This window comes from Heteronotia binoei, chromosome 9 (genome assembly GCF_032191835.1).
Source record: "Heteronotia binoei isolate CCM8104 ecotype False Entrance Well chromosome 9, APGP_CSIRO_Hbin_v1, whole genome shotgun sequence".
Lineage (NCBI taxonomy): Eukaryota > Metazoa > Chordata > Lepidosauria > Squamata > Gekkonidae > Heteronotia > Heteronotia binoei.
In genome coordinates this window covers 36,502,120-36,524,885 of record NC_083231.1, presented here as the reverse complement: position 1 = coordinate 36,524,885, position 22,766 = coordinate 36,502,120, and the positions used below count along the sequence as shown (strand labels likewise).

At 42.6% G+C, this 22,766-nt stretch overlaps 1 protein-coding gene across 3 annotated transcripts in view; it reads left to right on the top strand.

The window, feature by feature from the left end:
- STOX2 (storkhead box 2) overlaps positions 1-22,766 on the top strand; it is a 179,437-nt gene that overhangs the window by 132,893 nt on the left and 23,778 nt on the right. The window contains exon 1 of one of the 3 annotated variants that reach the window (XM_060246461.1): positions 4,178-4,199. The exons of the other annotated variants lie outside the window; for them this stretch is intronic. The gene's annotated coding sequence lies outside the window, so the exon portion shown is untranslated. Of the gene's footprint in view, positions 1-4,177; positions 4,200-22,766 lie in introns of those variants that run through there. 3 annotated transcript variants of the gene reach the window in all.

Genomic DNA, 22,766 nt, shown 5'->3' with positions numbered 1-22,766 from the left:
GTGGGATACAAACCCAGTAAATAAGTACAACAAAGGGCAACTAAGATGATTAGAGGTTTAAATAACCTTCCCTGTGAGGAAAGGCTGAAGCATCAGTTTAGAAAAGAGACAACTAAGTGGGGATATGATAGAAGTTTATGAAGTTACTAGTAATGAGGCTCATTGTGAAGAAAAACACAACAGGCTCTAGAACAGGGGCGTCAAACTCATTTGCTACGAGGGCCGAGCCATGCGTATCCTAAAATGTAAATGCCAGATAGCAGAGATATAGACTTAATAGAGGACACAGGCCAACACAATTAATGATATCATTTTTTAACTTAAAATACAAACATGCTTAATATTCTTGCAATGCAATTTTAAAAATAAAACATAAAGCACAAGGATCACAGCAGAAACTTAAAAAAATAAAATGATCTCAGCCTGGGAAAATATGGAATGGCAAGGCATTGCAAGCTCCCCACCCACCCCAGTCTACTTAGATTAGCAATGGCTCTCCAGTGTTATATCCCCCTTTGGCTGTGGGTTCCCAAGTTAGAGTACTCACTAGGCACTAGTTCTCACTCCACTGAGAAGAGACAAAGCTCTGGCTGAAAGCATCAATGCTTGGTTTGTAACCACACAACTCCAGGAAGCTTCAGCTGGCCATAGGAACGCTGAGAAGATCCTCTCCATTGAAACAAATAGACAAAGTTGCAAGAAAAACGTGGAGTGGGTTTTCTGTTCATGTCTGCTCTGCCCAGAAGCCTGAAAAGAAAATCCATTCCGCAGTTTTTTGCAGCTTTGCTTTCAGCTCTAGCCTCTGCAAAGAGAAGGCAGAAGGAGCTGGGAATGTTGTCGACAGCCTTGGAGCATCACAAGGCAAGGACAGGAGGGGGAGAAGAGAGCCCCGTGGGCCTGATTGAAGCCCTTGGGTGGGCTGGTTTGGCCTACGGGCTGCACGTTTGACACTCCTGCTCTAGAAAGAGGCTCTGGGTGAGTCCCCCCTCACACTTGCTGTCTTTTCCCCCTCCACCCAAGTGAAGGTATTCCCCCCCCACCTCAAGGGGAGCTGATCTCCAGCCCTCACCTGGAGATTGTGAAACCAATTAGGGAATCACGGCAAAGAATGACAGAAGAGAACCCTAGGTTTCCATGATATCCAGCCTCCATAATAATACAAATTGGAAACAAATTAAATAGAATATATGAATATTTCAACAGTCTCATACAAAACACTCTACAAACTTACCCTGACAATAGAACACTTACTAAATAAATAAATATTTAATAAAGAAAATATGTTGTGTGGATATCTTAAATGTATAGAAGTAAGTAACACCTGATTTGATTCCCCTTTCTCTAGGCAGGGTGCCTCAGCAGGTTCAAGGCTGCTCTTTTCTTTCATAGAGCACTTTATCACAGAACTTCCACACAGCAGTTACGAATGATGGGCCCTTAACCAGTTGCTTATTTGTATCACTAAAATAAGCTTTCTTCCCTAAGCTGACCCCTAAGCCCTAACTAAAAAATCAAATAAAAGCCTGGCTGAGTTGACACGCCTTTCCAGATCCAGGAAATTCCTATCCAAAAGGCAGGGGGTGGGGGGAGATTTCTTCACCCTTCTTAAGCTGAGGCTGGTTTATCCCCCATCCATCCAGTAGAGCTCCATGGGCTCTGATTGGCTGACAATCAGTTGGATTTTCATGAGGCCCATCACAAGGATTGGTTCAATGCCCTGGAGGAAAGACTTTTAAGAATTATTGCCACGCAATCCGCTTTTGAGATTTTTCTATTCAGTAGTCTTTCACAAGTTGATAACTCTACACCTTTAGATCCTCTTGATGCTTGCAGAAATTTGTAAATTCAACTTTTCATCCTTTCCTATGAAATGTTTGGGTGTATTTTTCCAGTTGTCATGTGTAAATTCCCTTGTAGTTTGTATCTTGGCTAGCTATTTTGACTTTCCTGTTCTGCTTGCTGCACTTTTCAATTATATGTTCCCTTTCTGGGTCCTGTATACTCTTGTTGCTGTGCTGTTGGTGGCTACTAAGTCAGTTGGAATTTGGATGTAGAAAAGGAAGAACGGGAGAGTAATCAGACTTTCAATTGATTCCAGCTGGAATATTTTTCCTTACCCAGACCCCTCTGTTCCAGATGTAACTTTACATCAGCACAGGGGGCAGTCACCATAGAATCCTGAGAAAACATCAGTCTTCTCATCTTTTAGTCCCAGTCTCACCCATTTTTGCAGCTTGCATTGCCAGTGTTCTCTTGATACCTATGAGGGTTCCACATGTACTGTCACCCACCAGCACAATAATGCTGCATTCTAGGTATGTGAGGAGGGTGATTTTGCTCAGTTCCTTCCCTCACTGCAGCTCTCTGGCTCATTGGGCTTTTTGGTCCTTGAGGGGTCCAGCAATGCTTTTTCAGATGTCACAAGAATCTGTTGGGGACAAAGAGGAAAGCAGGGAAAGATGTTCTTCTATTTGCAGGAAAAATGCAGGATTCAACCCATTACACTAGAGTATATCTTCTGTCAGCACAAGATCTGTATGGGTGTATGTCTATGAGATGAAAATTGAGCTCAGAGGCATGTTTGAAAGTTAAGACAAAGGAATGTTGAGTGAGTTATCATAGGCATCAGTGCAGTAGCTCAAGTTTCATTAGGGGACAGCGGTGGGTCTTTATTTCTTCAGTTACTTGTGCTGCCGTCAGAAAGTAGTTGGCATATATTCTCAACTGTCTTCTGCATGCATGCTGCATCCTGCTGTTTCTCAAGGGATCAAGACAATAGAGATGTGAAAAGGAACATTATGCTTCCAGGTGATAACTTCTAAACCAGAAGAGATCCTTTCTCCCCCCCCCCCCCCTTGGCAGTTGGTGGCCTTACAAACGATTTATGCACAGTTCAGTTTGGACAGCTGGGCCAATGAATCTTTTTATGGGCTGCTAACTTTCATGAGATTATGTTGCAAGTCTACCATATCATGTGGTGTGGAGTTCAAGTTCAGCACTCAGGTGTTTCAAAAGTCAGGAATGTTTTTTACAGTTAAGACAGACTTCATGGCCTCTTAGACAATATACTCAATAAACATTTACTCATTATTAAGTTGTCAGGAACTGAGAGTGAACTGAAGGTTCAGGGATCACTCCATAGCTGTGTTATCATTTTTTGGGGGGGGGGGGGGTGAGGGGGACTGTACCATGCATAATCCCTCCTTCCGTTTGCCCTCCCTGCTCCATTATGGTATTTTACTAATTGAACATATTTTACTAATTGAATCTCCATTATACATATTGTTGATGCATTTGTTGTATTTTTGGGATCGTTGCTCCTATTATCACATTAGGGGATCTGACCTTTCTGAAGTATTACTTTCCCTTGATGAGCAATATGGCATAAGCGGTCCTGATTAACAAAACATTGTGTAATGATGAAATCACTGTGAAGATTCCATATTTCAAATTCCACATTTTCCTTTCTTCATGCCCCCTTTCCCTCATCCCACTCTCCCTCTTCCATGCATTGTACCATACTGGCAGCATAACTATGATCTTTTCCCACACAATCCTTCTTTCCAGTATTCTGTTGACATTTTGGGGAAGCATGGATCCTGTTTTAATATTCAGTGTTGTAGCAGGAGAGAATCCACAAGCAATCAGTTGCAGCAGCAAACAGTCTCTGAAGAGAGATCATAATGCTTCTGGTGCCGTTTGAGCTGCAAGCTTTAGAACTGTCTGGAGGAGTGTCTCTGGGTCTGTGCTTGTTTTCGTTTTGTAGCAGACCAGCTTTAGTGGCCACTTCCATCTGTCCAGGTCTATGCAGCTGTCTGTTGATTTGGTTCTAACAAGGATTTTATTTATTTTAATTATTTCATCCCTTTTGTAGGCAAGTAGACTGTTTTGTTTCTGTTTGCTTCCAACAAGCAAAACATAGGCCTAAATTTTTAATTAGCAAAAGTGAATGGTAAAAAGGGGAGGGGGGCTGAGTAACGTAACAAGCCTCTGTGGAGAGCAGCCGGGATGTGTTGCCATGACAACAGGTTCAGCAGGCTGCCAGCTAGCGTGTCAATGGGCAGTGCAAGGAGGGAGCTTTCAAACAGCGCTTGCTAGCCACAATGTGATTGGTCACACCTCTGTTGTCTTTGTGTGGACCAGGGAATGCTGGGAAGGACCCAGAGTGAATGCTCAGTTTGTCTCAAAGCAGCGGTGAGGTAATGCTTTTGAATCTTTTGGGATTATGGACGGGATCTTTTGAAAGGCTGCAGTGTAGATTATTTTCATTCCCTGTTTGAAACGATTACCATCCATATGCTTTATATGGTTTCTGTATATATTTATGTATACAGTGGGATATGGGAATTGTGGGAGAGCAATTTAAGATTGATCAGTGAGCAGACTGATGGATGTAATTTTTTTTTAAGGGGATGAGTTGGTTTTAACATGACCACGTAGTACCAGCAGCATGGAGAGAGGCTGCCAACTGCCTTTGTAAACCATGATGAAAGGGACTGGTGGAGGGTGCAAATTCTGGAGTTACTTTCTGCTCTCCTTTTGGAAGGAGAGACTAAGTAATGTAGTATCTGGGTTGCTCAGTTTCATACAGGATATTAAAGAATTTTAAAGTTAGGCACTTTGGTGATATTGTGAAGACTCATTCCCTTATGAAATGGGAAATATTTCTGAATCATTCTAGAACCATTTATAGTTTGAAGAACTAATGCTTATTAAAGAACTGTCACTTATTGAACAACTTATGTGCTTGAATGGGTGTGCATTTGTTTTGGTGGCTATATCCAAGACTGAAAATTGTTCAAAATACTTTTCTTTTGTTGTTTTTTTGCAGTTTGGCTGCAGCATCTGTAGACAGATGTGACAGGATGGTTAATTAAACCCAGGACCCCACGTTTATCTGTTATGATATAATTCTCATCCATGATATAAGATTGAACCACTTTGTGACCAAAGGGGAAAAGAAACTGTTTAATATGAATGTTCTGTGTTAATATAATTCCTTGTTTGTTGTTTCCATTTTATCTATATCTGCACTAAACAAGGTTAAATCAATATTTGCCCTGGGCATTTGCACATGCAAATCTGATCATTATAAAGCATGCTACTTTGCTTTGATTCTGTAAACGCAAATTCACAAATCACTCTAATTAAGTGTACACTTCAGTGTGTGCAAGAGGCACAATTGAACATAGCCTCCTAGAACCAAACCACCTTGGATGCAGAAAGGTGGGGTGGAAAAACACTTCTTATAAACAAACAAACAAAAAGTTGGGAGCAGTCCAGTGAAGAAAAGTTGTTCATACAAGGCACAGAGCTATTTAAAGCATCAGCCTTCACTGCTAGGCACTTTAATGTTGCACTGTTTACTACTAATGTTGTGGAATGCTCAGAACTACTCATTTGGAAAGGAATATTCTGTCCCTTAAGTGTCTGGTTTCTTGTGGTGACTGTATAGATCCCTTAGCACTTTATTGTTGGTGGCCGTCTGCAGAGTGATATCTGTTCTCTTAGAATGGAAGTGGGTGTGGCTAGGCTTGCTGCCAAAGGTCTTTCTTCTTGTGGTGGAAAACAGACTTTAAAATGTAGGAGACAGATCATAAAAGCAGAGATACCACAAGGACTTGCTGAGGGCATCTCATTTTCATCTTCTCCATTACTTCCAGCTTCTCTTCCCTGAAAGCCCCCATAACCTCTTCCCTTTTCCTGCTGCCATCTCTCCTTCCCTCCCACCATACATTTATCTGCCCCCTTGTCTTCATCTCTCCCTCTTTCTCTCAGGCAGTCTCTGCCTGGGAAAACTACAGCTCACTTGTTCAGTGTCAGCCACCAGGCCAGGCCCAGTTTCATGGTGAGGATCAAACAAATACTTGCATAGGGCACTTCATTTCCCCCTGTATCCCCTTCCCCATACTATTTTCTTTTTCCCTCCTGGCAACCCCCATACCCTCAACTTCCTCCTTTTTTCTGCCATCATCTTTTTATTTACTTCATTTATATTCCACCTTTCTCCGCAATGGAGACGCACAGGAGCTTACATCACTCTCCTCTCCTTCCTTTTATCCTCACAACAGCCCTGTGAGGTAACTCAGGCTGAGAGTGACTTGCCAAAAGTCACTTAGCAACTTTCCATGGCAGAGGGTGATTTGAACCCGGGTCTCCCAGGTCCTAGTCTGACACTCTAGCTATTACACCATAATGGCTTTTGTGGGGTGGCTGCTGTACAACACTAGCAAGCAATCAGGCTTGGGTAAGTATGCAATCACTGATTGGTAGCAATCACTGAGTTACTGGTGGGCTTCACCTGAGTTCTCCTTTAAAGGCCTGAAACAGTCTTAAGGGGCTCCCACCTTTTACTGACAGAAACCAAGCCTACTGCCTTGGCAGTAGTATATACAAAAAGGATCCAGGGGTCTTAGTAGACCCTACGCACACTGAACATGAGCCAGCAGTGTGATGCGGTAACAAGGCAAATTCACTTTTGGACTGTATCAACAGAAGTATAGTGTCCAGATCACGTGAAGTGATGGTATTGCTTTACTCTGCTCTGGCTAAACCTCACCTGGAGTATTGTGTTCAGTTTGGGCACCACATTTTAAGAAGGATATAGACAAGCTGGAACGGCTCCAGAGGAGGGCAGCTAACATGGTTGAGGGGTCTGGAGACCAAGTCCTATGAAGAAAGGTTGAAGGAGCTGGGTATGTTTAGCCTGGGGAGGAGACGACTAAGAGGTGATACAATCACTGTCTTCAAGTACTTCAAGTACATATAGAGCAGGAGTGGCCAAACTTGCTTAACATAAGAGCTACACAGAATAAATGTCAGATGCTTGAGAGCTGCAAGACATGAACATCATGTGTTTGAGAGCTGCAAGGAAAGAAGGAAGGGTGGAAAGAAAGGAAATAGTTGGGGAGGAGGAAGGGTGAGGTGGAAAGAAAGCAACTTTAATGCATTCTTGAAGCTGCCGGCTGGCATGGCTTGGAAAGTTATTTAAAGAGATAAATGCCTTCTCCATGCTGGCTAACAGGGCAGTGGGGGCTTCAAGAGCCACACAATATTTGTGAAAGAGCCACATGTGACTCCTGAGCCACAGTTTGGCCTCCCCTGATATAGAGGATAGGGCAGAATTGTTTACTGTTGCCCCAGAAGGTTGGACCAGAACCAACGGTTTGAAATCAGCAATCAGAAGAGTTTCTGGCTCAACATTAGGAAGAACTTCCTAACAGAGAGGTTCCTCAGTGGAACAGGTTTCCTCAGGAGTAAGTGAGGTTTTTAAACAGAGGCTAAATGGACATCTGACAGCAATGCTGATTATGTGAACTCAGGCAGATCATAAGGAGGAGGGCAGGAAGGGTTGCATCAGTGCTTAGTTCTTGTGGCCCCTTCTTACACACCCAGGAAAATGCTGATCAACACTTTGGGGTCAGTCAGCAATTTTTCTCGAGGCCAGATTGGCAAGGGATCCTGGAGTTTTTTGTCATCTTCTGGCCATGGAGCAGTGGTCATTGGTAATGGATGTCTGTATGGGGGGAGGTATTTGTAAATTTCCTGCACTGTGCAGTGGGTTGGACTAGATGACATTGGAGGTCCCTTCCAACTCTATGATCCTGTGTGTTCTTTTTATCATTTTGGAGTTTTCTTTTAATCCCCCCCCTTTTTTAATATTTCAGATTATTCCTAAAACCTAGGACATTTTTTCAGGTTCATAGAAAAAGCTGTCTTGTCCGTTCATGGTTACAATCTCCAGATTGAAATATTCTCAGATTTTGGCCATTTTGAGGACTAGATATATTGATAATTTCAGGACTTAGTCAGTTGCTCTAGGTCCAATTCAAGATGCTGGTTATTGCCTTTAAAGTTCTTCCTGGCTGCCCAAGGGCATGCATACCAAACTGTACCTCCCACTTTTTCTCCTCATACCAGTAATGCTGTTCAGATTGTCTTTTCCTTTTGGTACCCTTTCTTACATCTGTCCTTATGGCAACCGTTAGGGTCATGGTTCAGTCCTCAGGAACGCCCTGCCAAAGTGGATGTCGAGGGCACTTTTACTCCCTTGCATTCGAGAATGTCTATAATGCAGTTTTATTTCAGAGGACATTTGGCAGAGGGTAAACTATTTGGCAAATCTGACTATATTTTTATCCTGTGTAGTATTTTGACTTGTTGATAGGTTGTTATATTGAGGGGTGTGTGAGTCTTTGCAATTTGTTTTCAGGCACTTGAGACTAAGGAGATAATGCAGGATATAGACACTTTAAATAAAATCCTATGCAACCTCTGATGAAAGCATAAGAGTGAAAGAAAACCAGGACAACACCCTCTCCTCCCACCCCAGGCAGTGCATTCAAAATTATTCTGGGGAGGGACTTATGATAGATTATAATGGGTGACAGGAGCGTCATGTGATAGGGATCCACAGACAACACAACAATCTTCCTTACAATGAAAGATGTGAAACGGACTAGCTGGCAAGGCCTTGGAATCGCAGTTTAGCAGCAAACTGGGCCCCAAGGGGAGTATTTCCTGGGGCATTTTCTGGCTGCTTCAGTTGAGAAGATAATCTAGCTCTTGCTCCCTTCCACTCCTGTTACCAGAACTGCAGTTCTAACCTTGCTGTAGTTTTTCTAGCCAACAATTTGTTAAGTGACTGCATTGATGTAAGAAAGCAGCTGAGTCTTTCTTTTTTTAAAAAAAGAAAAAAAGGAGAAAGACTACTTGACTTACCAAACAGCTGCCTGAATGATTAGAAAAACAGCGTGCAGCACAGAGTGAAATAATGCATGTGTTTCTGCTACCCAGCCTAGAAAGTCACATTGCTGGTTGAGGTTCATGTATCTGATACAGACACTGGGAACTCTGGGAGATTTCTAATCTTCACAGGAGTAGGTAAAAAAGACAAAGGTATAAGTTCTTTTATTTTGTAGATTTATATTTTGCGCTTTCCCATAACAGGCTCAGGGTGGATTACAGGCATAATAAAATAGTTAAAACCAACATTAAAATAATAAAACAGTCAAAAAAAAACCCCAAACACATCAAGATAAAATACCACATAGGCGCGGTGCAGGCACATTTTACAGATTAAAACATAGATCTCATATATGTTGCCCCGAATCTAATAGTCAAGATGGCAAATTAATAGTTCATTCTAAGGGAGGACAATAGATGGAATAAGCAGTGAAATGAGGATGCCCGCTTGCCTCAACCAAAAGCCTGGTGGAATAGCTGCATCTCGCAGGCCCTACAGAATGGTAATAAGTTCGGTAGGGCCCGAATCTCCATAGGAAGCTGATTCCACCAGGTCGGGGCCAGGGCTGAAAAAGCCCTGGCCCTGGTTGAGGCAAGCCAGACATCCTTTGGGTCGGGGATAGCAAAAAGATGTTGGTTGGCTGATCGCAATAATCTCCAGGGCACATATGGGGAGAGGTGGTCCTGCAGGTATATTGGTCCCAGGCCAAGTAAGGCTTTGAATTAGAACCTTGAAGCAGATCTGGTACTCGATTGGTAGCCAATGCAATTTGCATAGCATTGGCCGAATGCTTGCCTGTAAAAGGCAATGCAGTTAACAGCCATGGAGTTTCCAGATCAGCTCCAAGAGCAAGCCTGCGTAGAGCAAGTTACAGTAGTCCAGCCTGGAAGTGACCGTTGCATGGATCGCTGTAGCTAAATCCTGGGGAGTCAGATAGGGCGCTAGCTGTTTGACTTGCCAAAGGTAATAAAAGGCCAATTGCACAACTGCTGTGACCTGGGCCTCCATAGAGAGGGAGGCATCCAGTATTACTCCCAGACTCCTCACCTTCTGAACTGGCACAAGAAGTGCGCCATACAGAGTGGGGAGTCAGATGTCTGATCTTAACCCCCCCCCCCCTCCCAAACTCAGGTATAGGACCTCCATCTTAATTTGATTAAGCTTCAGTCAGCTTAGTTGTAACCATCCAGCCATGGCTTCTAACACCCTGGTCAGATGGTCTGAGGCGGAGTCTGAATGGCCGTCCATAAGCAGATAGAGCTGAATGTCATCTGCATACTGGTGACAACCCAGCCCAAGACCTCAGGCAATCTGGGCAAGGGGGCACATATAGATGTTAAACATCATTGGCGAGAGAATAGTGGATGGTGCAGGGAGGTCTTCTCACCAATCACCACCCTTTGTCCCCAACCACGGAGAAAGGAGGAAAACCACTGTAAGTCTGTCCCCTGAACTCCAATGTTGGCACGGCAGTGGGTCATTAGGTCGTAGTTGACCGTGTCAAACTCTGCGGAGAGATCTAAAAACAACAGCAGCCCTGACCCACCTTGATCCAGTTGCCTTCTAAGGTCATCTGTGAGGGCAACCAAGGCAGACTCCATCCTGTGACCAGGGCGAAAGCTGGACTGGAAGGGATCAAGGGAAAAGGTAACTTCCAGGAAAGCTTGGAATTGTTGACTAAAATGTTGAGAAATCCCAACATGCTTGCAAGTATACACATTTTGTGTGCTGACTACGGTTTTCCCTTTCTCGGTAGCATACTTTTAAAATGGATTCTGATTGGAGAGTGAGCATTGAAGTCTGTTTTCATCTGTGGCTCCTCTTTGTTGGAATATATGTGTATAGAGGAAAACTATGTTATATATTAATGTCAGAAGTACTATGAGAGATCTTTTATTTAGCTCTCAAACCAGCATGTTTCAGCTAGCCTAACTGTGTGTTTCGCTACTGTAAAGTGAAATATTACCTGAAGGAGTAAATCTGTTCCTTTAACAGATAGAAGATCTATATTTTTGGGAGCAACATTGCCAGTTGAGTGCAGGTTTTTATTTGTGCTGTTTTTAATCACTTTCTAGTAGGCAGATCACTTCAAGCCTGTTCCCCTGGTAATGTTTTCCTCTAGACCAGTACTAGACCAGAACTATTCAGATGTGCACTTTGAGGAGCCAGTGTCAGACTTGGATTAGGGAGAGCTGTGTTCAAATCCCTAGGTTTTGAAATTAAGTGGATGACCTTGGACAGGTTATTATATATAAGCCAAACCAACTTCACAGGGCTGCTGAGAGGATTAAAAAAAATAAAACATGAGCCATGTACACCATCTTGAGTTCCTTGGAAATAAGAGTTGGATTAAGGATTAAATAACAACCATGCCCAGCAGCACAAATACTGTTCCTGAGGCACTACCTGCACTAAGGTTCAAATAGGTCTCTGCCACCTTTTGTTACCTTCTCCATATCTCAGTTCAAATCCCTGTGTCTCCCTGTGTGTGCCAGAGGATTTGGAAGAAGGGGTTGGTGGTTGGTATACCCACAATTTTGCTTATTGCCTTAATCAGTATTGGTGGGTCTTCATGGTCATGATAATATCTATTTTAGTTATTCAGAAATGATCCCAAATAAATCAGAAGATTGGCTACTTTGAATGGGGTATAATTGTGATAACAGCTTGCCAGTTTGGTGTGGTTAAATGTGCAGACTCTTATCTGGGAAAACCAGGTTTGATTCCCCACTCCTCCACTTGCACCTGCTAGCATGGCCTTGGGTCAGCCATAGCCCTGGCAGAGGTTGTCCTTGAAAGGGCAGCTGCTGTGAGAGCCCTCTCCAGCGCCACCCACCTCACAGGGTGTCTGTTGTGGGGGAGGAAGGTAAAGGAGGTTGTGAGCCGCTCTGAGACTCTTTGGAGTGGAGGGCGGGATATAAATCCAATATCTTCTTCTTTTCCTATCTGGGAGAACAGGATTTGATTCCCCACTTCTCCACTTGCAGCTGCTGGAATGGCCTTGGGTTAGCCATAGCTCTCGTCCTTGAAAGGTCAGCTGCTGTGAGAGCTCTCTCAGCTGCACCCACCTCACAGGGTGTCTGTTGTGGGGAAAGGAGATAAAGGAGATTGTAAGCCGCTCTGAGACTGATTCAGAGAGAAGGGCGGGGTATAAATCTGCTGTCTTCTTCTTGGAAGTAGTACTGAATCCATCTTTCTTGCTAAAACAGCAAGTTAACTAAGTGGCTACACTGATCTATGTTACAGTAATAACGTGCTCTTTGTGGAGCTGCTATTAGCTACAGTGTGTGTGTATATATAACATTTTTTGCCACTGTGTGACACAGAGTGTTGGACTGGATGGGCCGTTGGCCTGATCCAACATGGCTTCTCTTATGTTCTTATGAATGCAACTCAGATATTTCAGTTAGCCCAAAATGAGGCAGTTCAGTTAAGATCTGGAGCAAGGTTATTTTATGCATATTATGCCTATTTTGAGATGGCCAAACTGATTACATAGATCAGTTTATGGGTTCCATTCAAGATGCTGTTACATTTAAAGCGCTTAATGATCTAGGATTGCCATACCCAAGGGACCGCCTCACCCAGTATGAACTTTTGCAATGGTTTCAGTCATCCCATCAGGCTCTTCTACCCATCCCATCATGTAGGGAAGTGAGAACTACCATATCCCAGGCTTGGGCTTTTACTGTGGCTGTGCTTGACCTGTGGGTTAGCCTTCCAGGTAGGGTTGCCAGCTCTGGGTTAGGAAATACTTGGAGATTTTGTGGGTGGAACCTGGGGAGGGTATGGTTTGGGCAGGGGCAGACCTATAATGCCATTCAGTCACTGCCTGTTGTATCTACTGCCTACAGGCAAGTGAAATTGTGCATATTAGAAGGAATTTACTGCTTTCCCTTTCCTGTCAGCTTGAACCCCTACTCAGCTCTCCAGCTGCTGCCTGACTGCCCCATCAACTGGACTGAACCTAGATTTTATAGTCTATGTGCAGCTTCAGTATTGGTGTGAGCATCTTGTGCTGGTGTAACTTTTGGATCAAGTTCTGTAAATTACAAATTTTTGAGTCAAACATGGCTTTAACATTAATATCTAGAGAATCACCATTTGCATGTAGTCAAGGGTCATTTTGTAGAAAAATAGGTGGCGGAGCTCATCCAGGGATTGCTGTGCAGCTGCACATACTATTCAAAGAACAAGGAGGTGGAACTCTCAGAAGGTGGAACTCTCAGAAAGGTTCAGGAGCTGCGCTCCTGTGAGCTCCCACTGAATCTGAGGCCTGCATGTAGTGAAACAGAAACCAGTGGTTTCCCTTTACTTTCTAACCAGAAACAAGCCCACCATAGGCAATTTCAACCATATGAGTATTCCAGAGCAACTGTGACAGTGGTACAAATTTACCACCAAAAGATTAATTTCGTTTTATATTGTTATACTGAATGACTGAAACAAAATTATATGTAACACAAATCTAAAATATCTAAGGCTTCTGGTTGGTACATAAGAAATAACAACAATTCATATCTCATGTTTATAAACTGCTTTAAACTATCAAAATATGCAAAAGGTTTTTAGTTTTGTTACTCTGAACATTTCTGTGTATTTAACTGATTTCCATTGTCAAGCTAAAGTATTTTTCCTCTTCTGTAGGTTTCGTGTGTTTTTTATTTTAAGGTACCTTTGCACAATAAATAGGGGACCTTCGAGGTTGCCAGCTAAGAAGGAACCTTAATTTTTAATATTAATATTCAAAGTTTATTCATGTCTCCCAGTAAATCTATTATAAACTATTCCTGAATTAGGTTAAGGGTTTTTTGGGGGGTATTTTTGTACATGTGAGTCTGTGTGTACCTGGAAGCCATGGTGACCTCTGGTGACTGACCCCTACTGGGGGCCTGGATCATATTCAGAGAGGTGGCTGAATAAAGCCTGCCCTGCCTCCCACCTCTGGTATTGTAAGGAGGTCTCCCATCCAAGTACTTGCCAGAGTCAACCCTGCTTTGCTTCTGAGATCTGACAAGATCAGGCTTGCCTGAGCTATCCAGGTCAGCCCCTGGATTAGATTAGATCTTGAAGAGTCAAAGATTACAGATTACAACAGGAAAGCAAACAGAACATATTTTACCTCCAAAGTATCTGAGAACTCATTGCAGACTGACACAGAATTAAACGTTTCCTAGTTAGAGTAACTATATATTGTCATGGTTGGACTTTGTGACTTTGGCTAGTAGAAATGCTCCCTCTGGCGATTCATTAACACAACAATTTGGGCACCAGGGTGCAGTTTTGTGATTGGCTTGTTCTTTTAAAATGACTTTTAAAATTAAATTAGTAAACTTCCATGGGCTTCTTGAAAGCAAAATTTAAGAACATAAGAGAAGCCATGTTGGATCAGCCCAATGGCCCATCCAGTCCAACACTCTGTGTCATACAGTGGCCAATATATGTGTGTGTGTATACACACACACACACACATACATACGGTGGCTAATAGCCACTGATGGACCTCTGCTCCATATTTTTATCCAATCCCCTCTTAAAGCTGTCTATGCTTGTAGCCGCCACTACCTCCTGTGGCAGTGAATTCCACATGTTAATCACCCTTTGGGTGAAGAAGTACTTCCTTTTATCAGTTTTAACCTGACTGCTCAGCAATTTCATTGAATGCCCATGAGTTCTTGTATTGTGAGAAAGGGAGAAAAGTACTTCTTTCTCTACTTCCTCCATCCCATACATAATCTTGTAAACCTCTATCATGTACCCCGCAGTCGACGTTTCTCCAAGCTAAAGAGCCCCAAGCGTTTTAATCTTTCTTCATAGGGAAAGTGTTCCAACCCTTTAATCATTCTAGTTGCTCTTTTCTGCACTTCTTCCAATGCTATAGTATCCTTTTTGAGGTGTGGTGACCAAAATTGTACACAGTATTCCAAATGAGACCGCACCACCGATTTATACAGGGGCATTATGATACTGCCTAATTTGTTTTCAATTCCCTTCCTAATAATTCCCAGATGGCGTTGGCCTTTTTTATTGCGGTCGCAAGCTGTCTTGACATTTTCAATGAGTTATCTGCCACGACCCCAAGATCTCTCTCTTGGTCAGTCTCTGCCAGTTCACAACCTATCAACTTGTATTTGTAGCTGGGATTCTTGGCCCCAATGTGCATTACTTTGCACTTGGCCACATTGAACCTCATCTGCCACATTGACGCCCACTCACCCAGCCTCAACAGATCCCTTTGGAGTGCCTCACAATCCTCTCTGGTTCTCACCACCCTGAACAATTTAGTGTCATCTGCAAACTTGGCCACTTCATTGCTTACTGCCAACTTCAGATCATTAATGAACAAGTTAAAGAGCATGGGACCTAGTACTGAGTACTGAGCCCTGCGGCACCCCACTGCTTACCGTCCTCCACTGTGAAGACTGCCCATTACACTCACTCTCTGTTTCCTATTAATTAGCCAGTTTTTGATCCACAAGAGGACCTGTCCTTTTACTCCATGACTCTCGAGCTTACTAAGGAGCCTTTGATGAGGAACTTTATCAAAAGCTTTCTGGAAGTCAAGATAAACAACATCTATTGGGTCCCCTTTGTCCACATGTTTGTTCACCCCCTCAAAGAACTGTAACAGGTTAGTGAGGCAAGATCTTCCTTTACAGAACCCATACTGAGTATTCCTCAATAACTTGTGTTCATCGATGTGCCTACTCATTCTGTCCTTGCTAATGCTTTCTACCAACTTTCCCGGTATTGAAGTCAGACTGACCGGCCTATAATTTCCCGGATTTCCTCTGGAACCCTTTTTAAAGATGGGGGTGACATTTGCTACCTCCCAGTCCTCAGGAACGAAGGCAGATTTCAATGAAAGATTACATATTTTTGTCAGGAGATCCACAAGTTCAAGTTTGAGTTCTTTCAGAACTCTTGGATGTATGCCATCTGGACCTGGTGACTTATTCGTTTTTAATTCAACAATCAGTTGTGGGACCTTCTCTCTTGTCTCCTCAATTTGACTCAGGTCTTTCAACACCCCTTCCAAAATCAGTGGTTCTGGAGCGAGCAAACACTTCTCATCTTCCACAGTGAAGACTGAGGCAAAAAATGCATTCAGCTTCTCAGCCATTTCCCTATTCTCCTTCAGTAATCCTTTTAGCCCTTGGTCATCCAAGGGCCCCACTGCCTCCCTGGCTGGTTTCCTGCTTCTAATATGTTTGAAGAAATTTTTATTGTTGGACTTTAGTTAGCAAAAGTAAGCAAAGTTAAAAGATAAAACATCATTAAATCAACTGCATGATGGTAGTTTTCTTGTTTCTTAAAGGAGCTTATTTTCCTAAATAAATTCTGTATTGTTTAAAGTTTTCCCCTACTCTTTCAATGTTTTCTTAAGATACGCAAGAGGACAAGAGGAATGCTTTACTTAAGTATTCTGCATACAGAGCATAAAATTTCTTGAAATTTTTGAAGTCTTGGGGGGGAAATGGCTGGTTCTTTTTCTGTTCTCTTCCCCTGCAAAAAAAGAGAGAATTTTTCTGGGGGAGGGGGAATGGAAATGTGTGCAATACGTACTTTCCTTTCAAGCCTAAACTTATTTCTTTTTATTTAACAAAATAAAGTGCATAATTTATAAGTAAGAATATAAAATTACACAGTTTGACATATTTTTCTAAAAAAAAATATGACTATACCAACTTTCAGGGCTTTTTTTGTAGCAGGAACTCCTTTGCATATTAGGCCACACATCCCTGATGTTGCCAATCCTCCTGGAGCTTACAGTAGGCCCTGTACTAAGAGGCCAGTAAGCTCTTGGAGGACTGACTACATCAGGGATGTGTGGCCTAATATGCAAAGGAGTTGCTGCTAAAAAAAAGCCCTGCCCACTGTTAAGATAAAGAGCTGTAAACTGCTATCTTAGCTCATTACCTTGGATTATGCCATCAGAGAAGCGGGGAAAAATAAAAATAGAAAACAGGAAATACAAATTTTATGGTAAGCAAAATGTAGTGGGTTGGATTTAGTGTTGTTTACTGCTAGCAGAAGGCACTTCTGCCAGCAGAACAGAATTTACCTGCCTTTCTTTTTCTGCTACAACTCACTGAGCTACTAGAAGTATTACTCTGGGTGTACAGGGGATCTTCTGAAACAAAATTTGGGGTGTGTGTCTGCAGTAAGACAGGAGAATGCCTCATCTTTTTTCACTAGTCCAAAAAATGATGAAGACAGAGTTATGTGCAGAATTTATACCTTTAAGTTATTTTGGTTTGTTATGCAGATAGAGCAATCCACAACCCAGTGGTAGGCTGATCACACCAAGACATGTTCTGTGGGGTAGTGACTATACCCAACTAAAGACTGTGTTATGTGCCCATTCTCTTTACCCATGTCTTTGTAGTGTTATACCTGCAGGATGTGATTGTGAATGTGCGCTTTTCCAAAAAATTGCACTGTATTCCCCTTCCTCAGGACACAGTGGCCTGTATCCTACCACTCCAAAATTTTGAAGACTTCTTCCAAGCTAAGAAGTCTTCCTCCAACTCAAATGGTGTTTCTGCTTGTGGATGAGCCATTTAATTAGATTAGAGATAGGCTTCAGACTTTGCTGAGTGGAATAGTAACTTCTGGTGTATATTTTCATGGCTGAAATCCAGCTTGCTATATGCCCAGACCTGCCTTTACTTCTCTTATTCTCAGATGTTAACGTTTAATACATGCCAACCAAGCAAATACAAACCTCGCGTTGAGAACAACCTCACACAGTGACCTCATTCAGAATGTTGCCTTCTTTGTCAGGAACAAGAGAAACAGCAGCTCCAGTGGATTTTCTGGATTTTGGATCCATTTGACATTTTTCTGCCAATTTGTTAGCATGTTTTCAGGACTCTCTCTTTGGTGCATGCGTAACAAAGCTGATAGACTGATGAAAAGTGAGCTTGCAAGGACATGTTCTCCAACCTGAATCCTTGATTCAACAGAAACATGGATACATGGAATTCTTTGCAGCATTAGTGGTCTGAAATTGCTTTTTCGACAATGGGAAAAGCTATCAGTTCAAGAAGCTGTGGTTGTACTGAAGGTGGGTAAGTGAATCCAGTCCCCAAGATATAACTGGAAGTCATCTCCAATCTTGGTTAAGGTCCAGCCTCTTTATTTTTCTTGAAGATTCTTGTCTGATACTTAAATTTGTAACCAGTCAGTGACGCCTGCAATTAGTTTTTTTGAGGGGGGAGGAGGGAGCAGATCATTGTATTTTTGCTGTACAGTGCAGCTAGGCAACTCTCCAAAAGCTGAGTTGCAAAAGCAAAGAAATGTGCACTTGATGCAGTGGGAAACGTGAAGTGTTGTTTCACAGAGCAGTGACTCATTTCAGTTTACAAAGGATTCTGGGTAGGGTAGTAAGAAGTGAGGTTGGCTGAACCTTTCCTATGACTTCACTTTGCAGAGAACCAGGCAGAAGATGAGTGACACTGCAGAATCCTGAGGCATTGCAGTGTTCCCATGAAAGTGCCTCACTTCCAGAGAGTAGGAGTAAAATGTGTTGAATTCAGTTGTTTTAAAAACACTGAGGGGAAAGGTTAGGTATTTTGAAGCAAAGCAGTGAATGGGGAACTGCATTTCTAAAGTCCCTTTCAGGTAACTTGCAGTTTTGTTTTGCGTGATCTCAACATCTACTGAGCATTGCTGAATTCATTAACCCCATGAGCTATTACAGGTAATGTGTTGTTTATTGTAGCCTGATTTGAAGCTGAGGTATGTGTTGCAGTGCTAACCTAAAGCCATATATGTCATCATATGCAGATAGTGGCATTCATCTTTACTCTCATGTAGGCCTTTATCTTGTATTGTTATGTTTCTATTCTGTTGTAATCTTTTTAGCAAAAGGAGCCATATACTAAATGCATTCCATTTTACTGATTTAGATATGCATTGATTCTTAAAATCTTGAAATGCCATAATTTGAGTTGGGGATATATTTAGAATTTAATGGTTTGTTGTAAAGAAAAAATGTACATACTTAAAATAGATTTCCCTTGCCTAGTATGATTGGAATATCTCATTGGAATCAACTTTTGTGAGTTGTATGAATATCACACAGGTATATCCTTACATGTGTATCATATTGTTGTGGATATATATTCCAGATGAAAAGAGATGTATGTAGAACGTGGTTAAATTAGTGATTAAAGAATTTAGAGTGAAAAAAGTGTGTTACTAAATGGGGTTCCTTGAATAAAATAATAAGCAAAACAGTTTCCAGCTTGACTATAGGTCAGCTGCATGCTTTTCATGTAATTATTGGGATCCAGAAGTTCCAAAACCATAGTTAGCCTATATACTTCCAATGTTAATAGTGTCACAAAAGAGTGTCTGTGTTATACCAGTCCTTTGGAAGAGGAGGTTTTCACATCACTGGTGCATGCTGGATTCTGCATTCTTGGTTTTGTATACCATTGCTGGTGGTGAAAGGTGCCATCATGTTGCAGGTGACTTATGGCAACCCCATAGGGTTTTCAAGGCAAGAGACATTCAGAGTTGGTTTGCTGTTGCCTGCTTTTGTGCAGCAAGGCTGGACGTCCATGGTCATCTCCCATTTAACTAGTAACCAGGGCTGACCTTGCTTAGCTTCCAAGATCTGGTGAGATTGTGCTAGCCTGGGCTATCCAGGTCAAAGCTTGTAGCTCATTAGCATCATTAGAAAGGAAGGTGGTGAGATCCCCCTCGCTGGCAGTCTTCAAGCAACAGCTGTACAAACACTTGTAAGGGATGCTTTAGGCTGATCCCGCATTGAGCTGGGGGTTGGAATTGATGGCTTGTATGGCCCCTTCCGACTCTGTGATTCTGTATCTGCCGAGTTTGTGTCAACCATGTAAGAGAGAGTATTTGCCAACTATTTTGGCTGTTTTGAAAGTGCAAATATTTGAACAGGAGTAATTTCCTCATCTTGTACTAAAAATGCCAAACATGTTCTATCTAGCTGCTTTTAGCATTAGTAAATATGAAAATACCATAGAGTATTAACTTAAAAGGAAGGTTCAGAACAGAGTCACATTGGACTGGGCAAAATAGTATTTGTTTTAATCTGCAGACATAATGCTAGCAAAATGCACACATAACTCCCTTCTGCAAATCCTTATGCATAAAACTTCAGAATTTAAAATGCAACAGATCTGTCAAAGCTTGCCTTAGCCCTACCTGTACATGGGGTGAAGACTCCTCAGAAGAAGAGCTTCCCATAGTTTACACTATGCCTCAAGTGTTGACAGTCCAGAAGCTCCCAGGGAGAACCCCAGGCCTCTTCTTTCAATAGGTACCCTTAGAACCAGCAGACAAGGAAGCTCCTGAGTGCACTTGTCCACCTCCTGCACCTCCAGAGTCTTTCCCAGGACCCCAGGAAGGGAGTAGGCAGGGGGCCGGAGCTTGAAGCCTGGACAAGATGGAAAAGTGCACACTGTGCAGCTCAGGGGCTAGTACACTCTCTAAGGAGGAAGATGCAACTCTGTAGGTCTTTGCAAGATCAAGGGCTTGGCTACAGGAAATGGAGGGACTCTCAGTTCCTTATATAGTCCTGCAGTTGAGTTTCAACCTTTGCTGATTCAACATTTCCTTTCAGTCAGCTTGTGCTGTATCCTGCAGTGCAGATCCCTTAGCTCTTAACTCTTGCTTGTTTCTTGCCTACTTGTTTATCATTTGATATTTTAATTTTAAATATGTTTGATATCTTGGAAAACATGGGTAGATATGCCATGTGTTTTAAGGAAGTATGAAAATATGTAGTCTCTTAGATATTCTGTGCACATTTCTCAGGTTGGTAGCTTTCAGTCAGTTCTAATTGATGATCTGCTTTTAATTTCCTCCTGTTCAAGGAGGACTGTTTTGTTACCACCATGCAACTTCTCTCTAATTCCAGTGGATGAGACATTCTAGGTGTTTGTCTACATACTGAAACAAAATTCTGTGCTGAGTAATTTCTGTTTCCATAATTATCACAGGATTCAAGTCCTGTTAAAAGTGTGGCAGTGTCATAGTTTAAATTTGATAACATTCTGATGCATGAAGGACCTGCATTTTAGGGTAGATAGAGAAAGCAATAGCATATTCCTCGGAGAAGAGAAAAGAGCTGGCTCCCCCCCCCACACACACTCTTATAAAGGTTGCTTAATTTAAGAAAGTAAAATGCATGAAATCATAGAGTTGGAAGGGGCCGTACAGGGCATACAAGCCATCTAGTCCAACTGCCTGTTCAGTTCAGGATCAGACTCTAAAGCATCCCCGTCGAATGTTTGTCCGGCAACTGTTTGAAGACTGCCAATAAGATAAGATAAATTTATTCTTATATCCCGCCCTCCCCCGCCAAAGGCGGGCTCAGGGCGGCTCACAGACATGGAAGACCATTATATAAATAAAATACAATATAAAACAAACAATTTTAAAATACTATTCAGTTGCGATGCAATTACATAGTTAACTAAATAGATAAAACAGGTGCTATAAAGTGCTATTGATCACAATCATGCACAAGATGGCTGGATGGCTACAGATCCATTTAGCCAGGTTCTGTCCCAAAAGCAAGCTGAAACAGAGAGGTTTTGCAAGCCCTGCAGAACTGGCTCAGGTCCCACAGGGCTCGCACCGTCTCTTGAAGTTGATTCCACCATCGAGGGGCCATTTCTGAAAAGGCTTGCTCTCTGGTTGTCTTCAGTCTAGCCTCTCTTGGCCCAGGGATTTTTAAAAGGTTTTGAGAGCTAGATCTCAGTGCTCTCTGGGGGACATATGGGGAGAGGCGGTCCCTAAGGTCTCCCAATGAAGGAGAGCTCACCACATCCCTAAGCAGTCAATTCCACTGCTGAACTACTCTTACTGTAAAAAAAGTTTTCCTATTATCCAACTAGTATCTTTCTGCCCATAATTTAATCCCATTATTGCCAGTCCTCTCCTCTGCTGCCAACAGGAACAGCTCCCCAGCCTCCTCTAAGTGACAGCATTTCAATCATGTCCCCCCTCAATCTCCTTTTTCCCAGACTGAGCATTCCCAAGTGCCTCAGCCTTTCCTCGTAAGACTTGATCTCCAGTCCCCTGATAATCTTTGTCTCTCTCTTCTGCACTCACTCTATTCTGTCCACATCCTGTATAAAGTGAGGCCTCCAGAATGGCACGCAGTACTCTAGGTACAGCCTGACCAACCCAGTGTACAGCGGAACGATGACATCTTGTGATTTGGATGTTATGATTCTGCTGATACATCCCAAGACTTTATTAGCCTTTTTCTGCTGCTGAATCACACTGACTGCTCATATTTACAGTCCACCTGCACCCTAGAAGTTCACATACACTGCTACCACATCCAGTATGGTTGTTTGGCATTTTTGTTACCCAGATGTAGAACTCTGCACTTGTTGAATTGCATCTTATTAACATCCGCCCATTTTTCTGATGTGTTCAGATCTCATTGAATTCTATCTCTATCTTATGGGGTGTTTCCTAATTCTACCAATTTGGTGTCATCCACAAATTTAATAAGTAGTCCTTCCCTCATCCAGATCAGTTATAAAAAATATTGAAAAGTACCAGGCCCAGAACCAAGCCCCAGTGGGAAAAATATCAATGACGTTTCCACAATCCAGTAAGGTTGTTGCTTTATCCAAGAAGGAAACAAGGTTGGTTTGGCAGAACCTGTTGGGGACAAATACATGCTGACCTCCCCAGATCACCAAGTGGTCCTTCAGATGCTCCCAGACTGACCCCTTTAAAGTCTGCTCCAGTATTTTCCCTGGGACAGAGGCCAGACTGACTGGCCTGTGGTTTCCTGGGTCATCCTTCCTTGCTTGTTTGAAGACTGGGATAACATTTGCCCTCCTCCTGTCTTGTGGCACTGACTGCTCATATTTACAGTCCACCTGTACCCCAAGATCTTGTTCACATACTCCTGTCTTGTGGCACATCTCCCATCTTCCAAGGGTTCTTGAAGATGAAGAACAAAAGCTCTGCATGCTGTTCTGGGAGCCATCTGGCCCAGGGATTTTGTAGT